Source organism: Hemiscyllium ocellatum, chromosome 1, assembly GCF_020745735.1.
Source record: "Hemiscyllium ocellatum isolate sHemOce1 chromosome 1, sHemOce1.pat.X.cur, whole genome shotgun sequence".
Lineage (NCBI taxonomy): Eukaryota > Metazoa > Chordata > Chondrichthyes > Orectolobiformes > Hemiscylliidae > Hemiscyllium > Hemiscyllium ocellatum.
This window is the reverse complement of record NC_083401.1, coordinates 13,506,599-13,516,611: the sequence shown is the minus strand read 5'-3', so window position 1 is coordinate 13,516,611 and position 10,013 is coordinate 13,506,599. Positions and strand designations below refer to the sequence as shown.

General features: G+C 43.1%; 1 non-coding gene across 1 annotated transcript; it reads left to right on the top strand.

The window, feature by feature from the left end:
• The first annotated feature begins 611 nt into the window (after positions 1-611).
• trnav-uac (transfer RNA valine (anticodon UAC)) lies at positions 612-684 on the top strand. The gene has a single exon. It is a non-coding gene; the product is annotated as a tRNA-Val (tRNA).
• Positions 685-10,013: the final 9,329 nt, after the last annotated feature.

Below are 10,013 nucleotides of genomic sequence, written 5' to 3'. Positions count from 1 at the left end.
GCTGACTCAATGGGCTGAAGGGCCACTTTTGTACTGTATGATTCTATGATTCAACAATCCAAAAGTAAGTGTTTTGGGATTGGACTTAGTAGACTGAAGTTATCAGGGAAGTACTCTTGACCAAAATTACCTTCAGGTATGCCAGTATTTACAGTCAATTTCTAAGTGAGACACAGTAGTAACTTTTCTGGAATGTGTTAGTGTCTGCACTGGCTTCTTGGAGGGGATCTGTATTTATAATGTATTCAATGTGAGTGTCAGTAACTATGTGGGGATCATTCAAAATGTTTCAGTTTTGTTTCAAGGTCATTGATTAAGTCAGTAAATTGCCAACATTGCATCAGTATTTGAAGACTTGGCTGTGGTTTGCATGAATATTGCTGATCTGTGTTTCAGATCATTTGTATCTTTGGGTGGGGTGTGTGGGACAATGTTTAAAGTTGTTGCTGACATGATTCAATATTAGCAGGGATAACCAGTTGTTTGATTTGATTTGCAGATATTGCTAAGGAATGAATGTGCATTTGCCCTTGGGTTTGCAAGTACATCTGCTATTTGGATGTTTTCCCACATATAGAATTGCATCAGTATTAATATGAGCTTATGTGAATGGTTTCATGGTGTAGTGGTTATCACATCTGCTTTACACGCAGAAGGTCCTGGGTTCAATCCCCAGTGGAACCAGTGACTTTTAAATCAGTGTTGAAACTTTGATGGCATTTTATACATCGAGTAGAGGGAGAGTGAAGATGACTGGACGGCTGGTTTGTTGATACAAAGTGATGCCAATTGTGCGGGCAGAATTCCTTCCCCAGATGAGGTTACCATGAAGGGCTCTCCTTATCCGCACCCTCACCCGAGGTATGGTATGCCCTCAGGTTATCATCTCTCGCTAGAACGGGAGAGCAACTCTATGATTTGGTAAGACTCTGGCATCTTTATTTTTTTACAATAAATCCAAAATTCTGCTTCCCGTCAGTTTGATAATAATTGCCTGGATTTTCTGATGACCAACTGGTTCCAGGGTATGTGAATCCATGTCATGGCAGACTCCAAAGGAATTGCTCTGGAAATTGAAGGTTCCACCAGGCAATTCCGTGAAACTGGAGGATAGGCCCTTTCCTGATGTTACTTGCATTGATGGCCTCTTGGTTAAAGATTGGAGCTGCAAACACAGACTTAATCATTAGAAAAGCTTCCAGGTTGTGGCAGAAGGCTACACCCAAAACATCGACTTTTCTGCCTCCTCTTACTGGCTGGCTTGCTGTGTTCTTCCAGCTTCCTGCCTGCCTACTCCAGCTTATTGAAAGCTATCTGTCCTTTCTCAGTATATATTCCCCTTGTTATTTATCCTGTAGCATGTCTCTCAGCGACACAGCTACTGTGCCACTGAGAGATGTACTGCAGGATAACTTGAAGCTGAAGTTTTGAATGAAATTGCGGAAGAACTCACTTAACCCCAAAAACTTGATGATTTCCTGTTTCAATTTCGGAATGAGAAACTGTGTACAATATGAAGCCTTGCAGCATAGTATTGGTGGTGTTCTGTTAATGACTCTGGGCTGGTAGTCCAGTACCTCCAGACAAATATATTTCAAGAAAGAGATACATTTGTAGGTTTTAACATCAGCAAGGGGTATAGGTAGAACATGGGAATATGATATTGAACATTGAGATGGATGATCATCCATGGTCATTCTGAATGGTCAATTATGCTTAAAGGACTGAATGGCATAACCGCTCCTAATTTCTATATTTTAATGTTGTTGAGGTAGAATCACAGAATCCCTACAGTCTGGAAACAGGTTCTTTGGCCCAACGAGTCCACACAGACCATCTGAAGAGTATCCCACATAAACCAATTCCCCTACCCAGTAACACATCCCTGAATGCTATGGGCAATTTAGCCCATCTAACCTGCACATTTTTGGATTGCGGGAGGAAACTGGAGCACCCAGAGGAAACCCATGTAGACACAGGGAGAATATGAAAACTCCGCATAGACAGTTGCCTGAGACTGGAATCGAACCTGGGTCCCTGACATTGTGTGGGGGATCAAATCATATCATGGCAAAACAGAACAGCGCAGAAGCAGGCCCTTCTGCCTAACTTGTCTGTGCTAAACTGAACTAATCCCATCTGCCTACACTTCGTCTGTGTCCCTCTATTCCCTGTCTGTATCAATCAAGATGCCTCTTAAATTTTAGTTATCATATCGACTTCTACAACCTCCTTTGTTGGTGCGTTCTGGGAATCTACCATCCTTTGTTTAAAAAAGTTTGTATTCAATAAAAATCCAAGGTTAAAAGCTAGTATACTGTTGACCACGTAAGCATGGTTGTAAAAAATTCATTTGATTCACTAATCAGACCTATACATGACTCCACATCCACTGCGATGTGGTTGCCTCTTAAAAACTGCCTTTTAATGTAGCCTAAAAAACCCTAAGTTCAAGGATGGACAATAAATATTGTCCTGGCTGAAAGCCTAGGGCCCTGGTATATTTGTTGGCCTTTTTCCATCGCTGTATGGGAGATTTTCAAGGTACGCAGGAGTTACTCCTGGAATGCTACTACATGTGGAGCCTAATGTGGAGACCTCCTCCTCGACTCCAATGCTGTGCTCTTCCAATGAAGGAAAAAACAACCCTGTACAGTACATACACTGGTTGAAAATGTGTTGCTGGTTAAAGCGCAGCAGGTCAGGCAGCATCCAAGGAATAGGACATTCGACGTTTCGGGCACAAGCCCTTCATCAGAAATGAGGAAAGTGTGTCCAGCAGACTAAGATAAAAGGTAGGGAGGAGGGACTTGGGGGAGGGGCGATGGAGATGTGATAGGTGGAAGGAGGACAAGGTGAGGGTGATAGGCCGGAGTGGGGTGGGGGCGGAGAGGTCAGGAAGAAAATTGCAGGTTAGGAGGGCGGTGCTGAGTTCGAGGGAATCGACTGAGACAAGGTGGGGGAGGGGAAATGAGGAAACTGGAGAAATCTGAGTTCATCCCTTGTGGTTGGAGGGTTCCCAGGCGGAAGATGAGGCGCTCTTCCTCCAACCGTCGTGTTGTTATGTTCTGGTGATGGAGGAGTGGGAGGGAGAGTTAAAGTGTTGAGCCACGGGGTGGTTGGGTTGGTTGGTCCGGGCGTCCCAGAGGTGTTCCCTGAAGTGTTCTGCAAGTAGGCGTCCCGTCTCCCCAATATAGAGGAGGCCACATCGGGTGCAGCGGATGCAATAGATGATGTGTGTGGAGGAGCAGGTGAATTTGTGACGGATATGGAAGGATCCCTTGGGGCCTTGGAGAGAGGTAAGGGAGGAGGTGTGGGCACAACATATACTGGACCCATATGTGTCTGATTGGGTCATTTGAGTCTCAGTGAACTTGTTCTTTATGAGATTAATCACTCTGTCAGCTGGCTACTTGCTGGAAGAAGTGCATTTTCTACATGTTACTGTACACTAGGAGGTTGGCTCAGGACAATAAACAAAAGTTAAGCTTCGCACTATCTGGTTGAAAGATGGCTGGTGGATTTGTGTGTAAACGACATGATTTGACACTGGCAAAACTCAACTGGTGCGATGAAGACAGAGATTTCCTTTGTGTGGGTATTCAATCAAAATTGCCAACACACCTTGTTTAAATCTTGGTAACACAGCACCAATAAAGTAGGTAATGCAGCCCAAAAACAGTTGTTGGAAAAGCACAGCAGGTCTCGCAGCATCTGTGAAGAGAAATCAGAGTTAACGTTTCATTCCGGAGAGTTCCGAGAAAGGGTCACTGGACTCAAAATGTTAACTCTGATTTCTCTTCACAGTCGCTGTCATACTTGCTGAGCTTTTCGAGCAATTTCTATTTTTGTTTTCGATTTACATCATCCACAGTTCTTTTAGTTTTTATTAGGCAATGCGGCCTATCTTCCAGCTGGGTACCGAGTAGGAATCAGCTCTGTCTTTTCAGTAGTCAACTCACAACTTGTGGAGCCATCGAGCTTGGGCATTAATACAACCGAGGAGCTCCAGCTGCTGCTGCTGAGTCTATTAGTTGGTGCTTCACAATGTAGTTAACCTCCTACCAAACAAAGGGAGTGAGGGGGTGGCAGCTTTTCCAAACCTAGGCAAGAGGGATGTTGCCTTATGGGAAAGGCCTTTCCCACATCAATGTCATGCAGAATTAGGGTAGAGTAAACTTGCATGAGACTGTAAATGTAGTGAGCAGCCTTATTAAGTCCGTTTGCTGTTCCACACATTAGTGGGTGAATGAGAGATCTAGGATCACAAGTATTCTATATTGGTTAGCTGTGAAGTAGCAGGCTCAATGTGAGCTCCAGCCATATCTCCCTCCAATTTATCCCTATTATTATCCTCATACTCCTGGCCAGTAGCATTGGGACCTGCGATGGGGATCATTTAAAATGCATCGGTTTTATTTTGAAATCATTTACTGTCAGTAAATTGCCGGCATTGTGTCAATATCTGATCTTCTTAGCAGCGATATTGCTTTATCCTAGTGACCTGACAAATCTCTGCTTTTCCTCCAAGCTGGGGACTCAATTATATAGCTTTATTCTTGAGCATCTTGACTATATAGCACAAATCACTGCACTGGGCTTGTAAGGGTTCACCTGAACCACTAAAATATGGTCTTCTGGCTGAAAGCTTAGGGCCCTGGTTGGCCTTTTTCCACTGCTGTATGGGAGATTTTCAAGGTTTTCAGGAGTTGCTCCTGGAATGCTGCTACACAGTCTAACATGGAGACCTCCTCCTGTATTCCAAAATGTTCTCCTTGATCAGTTTCAGAGGCTCTCTCACTTGATGTCTGTAAAATGGATTCAGTGGGTGAGTTCCTGGTGGTGATCAGAAGAAAATCTAGTCCTTTTTTCCCCAGTTACAGGGGTACTCAAAGTCATACAGCACAGAAACAGATCCTTCAGTCCAACCAGACCACACCAAACATGTTCTCAAACTAAACTGGTCCCATCTGTCTGCTTTTGGCCTATATTCCTTCAAATATTCACAAACTTATCCAAATGTCCTTTAAACATTGTAACTGTATCTGCATCCACCACTTCCTTTGGAAGTTCATTCCACACAGCAAACACTCTCTATGTTAAAAAAAATGTTGTCACATCCTTTTTAAAATCTTTCTCCTCTCACCTTGAAAATAATCCTCCTCATTTTGAATCCCCAACCTTAGGGAAAAGATGTTTGCTATTCAGTTTATCCATGCCCCTAATGATTTTGTAAACTTCCAGAAGGTTACCCCTCAACCTCCTACGATCCAGTGAAAAAAAGGTCCTGGCCTATCCAGCCTATTTTTATATCTCAAACCCTCTATTCCTGGCAACATCCTGGTAAATCTTTTCAGAACCTGCTCCAGTTTAATAATTTTTTTTCCCATAGCAGGGCAACTTGAACTGGACACAGTACTCGTGGCAATGATGATTGTTCTCAGGGTCTGACAGTGTCATTGCAAACCCCTCCCACCAATGACTGTGGATGATAATGTATTATATTGGAGTCCTGATCCTGCTGGATCCCACTGGGCAGACTGGGCAGGTGAAGAATTGGGTCAAATCCCACACCACTGCTCTGTTGGATATAGTTCTCAGGAACATCCCCTGGGAAACGGGTAGGCCAGGTTCATGATGATGAGGATGTACTTTTGGTCCCATACAGCAGGTGTCCCACACAGTCTGTTAACATTTTGCTGACCGATTCCACGATGGCCCAGTGGTATTATCACTAGAATATTAATCCAGGGACCCAGGTCCTCTACAATTTGCGGAGATGTGACCACTTGAAATACTGGCTGATGTGGGAGTGGGTTTTGCATTTTCCAATATTGCATTTTGATTGACCAGCTGGCTGCAATATTTCTCTGCGGTACCTTGGCAGCACTGCCATCTGGTGGTCACTGTCTACAGTGCTCTATGAGGGAGACGTTCATTCCTGCATCCACACCTCTTTTTTTAAAAATGTTAAAAATCACACAATACTAGGTTGTAGTCCAACAGATTTAACTGGAAGCACTCGCTTTCTGAGCCCCGCTCCTTCATCAGGTGGTTGTGGAGTACACAGTTGTAAGACACCAACCTGATGTAGGAGCAGCGCTCCGAAAGCTTCCAATTAAACCTGTTGGACTATAACCTGGTGTTGTGTGATTTTTAACTTTGTACACCCCAGTCCAACACAGCATCTCCAAATCTTTTTTTAATGTTAGCAGCATTTAGGGATTGCTTCTGCCAAAGCTTCAGTCTGAGTTAGGGTTTTGAATGCCAGAACAATTTGTGGGGATGTTCCCAAAGAAGGTCTCTTTATTACCTTCTTGATGTCTTGTAGATTCCTGTAAAAGTTTTCAGACAACCAGATCAGAGGGTTTTCTGTTTGCAGCATTGCCTCAGGCTCTGCAGACTGAGCTTGTCTTGCTATAGACCTTGTGAGTGACAAAAAAAAACTGCAGATGCTAGAATCCAAAGTTGACAAGCAGGAGGCTGGAAGAGCACAGCAAGCCAGGTAGCATCAGGAGGTTTCGGGTATAACCCATTAATTTGTGAGCACACAGTTAGGGTGAGTGCCAGACACATTCTCCTGGAGCTGTAAGGACTCTCTGACTTCTCATCCACACAGAAGATGAGTAAGGCAGTCACTGATCCTGGGCAGTCAGTAAAGAGGAACAGGCATGTATCTTTCTGTAAGCCCCGTCACCAAGACCTTGTCCATGCCTTTTCCCAGACCAGCATTTGACCAGCCCCATTATCCCTTACAGGCTTGCTTGTCTCACCCTATGGAAATCTGGCCATGTTTCTTTTGAATACAAAATCTTGGTACCGCTCAGAGATTTGGTTAACCTCATCCTCTCTCTCTCAGGAGTGCCCCAAAGGGATTCACAACTATAATCAGAACTGTAGCCAGGTCTGTGTGTTGTCTAACTGACTTTCATTCTCTGCACAATGTGGCATGTGCCCTGATGACTTTCTTTTTTTGCCTGTCAAAAAAGTGTGTGATTGGTTTTCAGGAAACTGAACAGCTTGGAGCTGGGAACAAGTTACAGAGAGAAAATGAAGTGTTCTGTTCATCCCTAGACCAGGAGCAGTATCTCTGTTCTCTGCAGAACAAAACTCACTGTAAATCTGAAGAAAACCATCTTTTGTGCCTCTTAGCAACCAGAGGAAGCATTTGGAAAAAGATGGTTGAAGCAACTCCTGGTCAGCGGGACAGCCATACAACAGAACCCGGGATAGCGTATCGTGTGTGTCTGTGTGTGTGTGTGTAAGTAAAGAGAGAGCCTATAAGGAGATTGGATTTTAGTTAGTGGTATCATATGCTGTTGGTTTATAACTATTTACCTGTAGCTCGTATTTATAGTTCAGTGTAGAAACCTGGTCTGTGCAATCTGGAAGGAGAAAGTGAGGACTGCAGACACTGGTGATCAGATTCAAAAAGTGCGGTGCTAGAAAAGCACAGCCTGTCAGGCAGCATCCGAGGAGCAGGAGAATCAATGTTTCCAGCATAAGCTTTTCATTCCTGATGAAGAGCTTATGCTCGAAATGCCGACTCTCCTGCTCCTCTGATGCTGCCTGACTGGCTGTGCTCCTGCTCCTCTGATGCTGCCTGACTGGCTGTGCTTTTCCAACACCACACTTTTTGATTCTGGTCCATGCAATCTGGGTCTGAAAGTCTAGTAAATTGGGGAACCTTATAAAAGCTTTAACTTTCATGATGATCTGGGCATCGTGAGTCTCAAGTTGCAGCATGCTACTTCAGTCAATCTTAACAAAGTTTCGGTGTTTGTCCAGGCTTGGTTTAGAAATAAAAGAAATGAGGATTTGGGTGTGGTGTGAGTAAATTATACAGCAGAACGAAAACACCAGGTTCTGTACTCTTCAAGAAACATGGATACATAACCCAATACTGAAAATGTATCTTTCTCATTCAAGAAATTCTGACTAAATAATTTTAGCAGACCTCTACCATAGACCAATTTAAATGGGTTAAATGGAAATATCAAAGAATTTCTGCAGGTGTCAGAGTTGTTGCTGATCATCTTAAAGGGAATGTAAAGACTGGTTGACTTTGTGGTTAAATTGGAGATAGCATTGCCTAAAGACAATGAGCTAGGAAGTCAGAGTTAATCGAGGTAAAAAAGTGTGTTACTTGGATTTAGGTGAAATACAGAAAAGGTTGAGTCATTCAGGCAGTGAAATGTCAGAATTGGTGATTCAACGAAATTTGAAGTGGCTGAAGAGTGAGCACAAATGAAACACAAATGAACAAATTCCAAAGGGAAGTGAAAGACAAGGTCACTTCCTCAGATCAAAAGGTGGTCCAAAACTAGAGGGCATAGGTTTAAGGGGAGAGGGGAATGCTTTAAAAGGGACCTAAGGAGCAACTTTTTCAAGCAGAAGGTGATGCACGTATGGTTTGAGCTGCCAGAGCAAGTGGTGGAGGCTGATACACTTACAACGTTCAAAAAGCATCTGGATGGGTATATGGATAGGAAGGATTTAGAGGGATATGGGCCAAATGCTGGCAAATGGGACTGGATTATTTAGGATATTTACTCGGTATGGATGATTTGGATTGAAGGCACTGTTTCCATTCTGTACATCTCTATGAATCTATGTAGAACAATTACTGAGAATAAAAGCAGGACATCCTCACAATTATGAATATGACAATTTAATTCCCAGATGCTATTTGGTTAAGGACCATAACAACTGGGATCTTAATGGAAACATTAACACAGACTGTCACAAATACCCACAGACTGGGACAAATCATTAGGTTTCTTCTTATTTGCTTCCGGAGATTCTTAACCCATTTAAATTGGTCTATGGTAGAGGTCTGTTAAAATTATTTCGTCAGAAGTTCTTGAATGAGAAAGATACATTTTCAATATTGGGTTATGTGTCCATGTTTCTTGTAGACAGGCGTGTAGCATAATAGAGGGATATTTAAAAGTCTCACAATCTCAGCAAAATGTAAGAGCTGTCATTGACTTCAGCAAGTAAGTTGGAAGGCACACCCCTATCTACATCAGTGGAGTTAAGGTGGAGATGGTTAACAGCGTCAAGTTCCTATGAACAATGATCACCAACAATATGTCCTGACCCACCTGTTATGGACCAGGCCAGACCCCCTCAAAAATTTCAAGAAAATAGCCCCGACCCGAACTTTCCTCATTGTTTTAAGTAGGTGTAGAGTGGATATTCCAGGAGTTATGCAGCTGGTCCAACCAATTACTTAACCTGTCTGAAAATCCAATCATTTCTATTGCAACTTAACGATACTGTTCCAAATACCTGCAGCATCCCTTAAATATTCCCTTGGCAAAAAAAAAAGGTAAAATCAAACACAGGTTCTTACAGGAGAGATGCCAGGGAGAGAAGATCAACATGGAGCTGCTCCTTTGACCAGCAGCCTCAAGGAGACTGTTTGCTAAAACCCACGCAAACTAAACCTCTGAACTGGGAGAACTGGTCATTCCCCTTTCATTGTACAAGTGTTTTAAAAGCCTTTTCAAGTAGACATTTCCAGCCAAATCGATACCTCTGCATATATGACCCCTCTGAAAAATGTCTAAGGACAACAGAACGTTGTCAAAGGAACAACATCATCACACCCCCTACGTTGATGCAATGATCAAGAAAGCACGACAACATCTCTACTTCCCCAAGAGGCTAAGGAAATTCAGCATGTCTGTAAAGCCGCTTAACAATTTTTATAGATTCAGCATAGAAAGCATTCTGTCTGGATGCATCATGGCCTGGTACGGCAACTGCTCTGCCCAGGACTGTGAGAAACTACAGAGAGTTGTGAACATCATGCAAACCAACCTTACCATCCATTGACTCTGTCTATACTGCTTCCTGCCGCACACCCCAATTATAATCTCTTCCATCAGACGGAAGATACAAAAGCTTAAACATACAGATTCAAGAACAGCTTCTTCCTCGCTGTGATTAGACTCCTGAATGGACCTTTCAAATTTTAAATTTATTGTTGATCTTGCTTTTTTGTG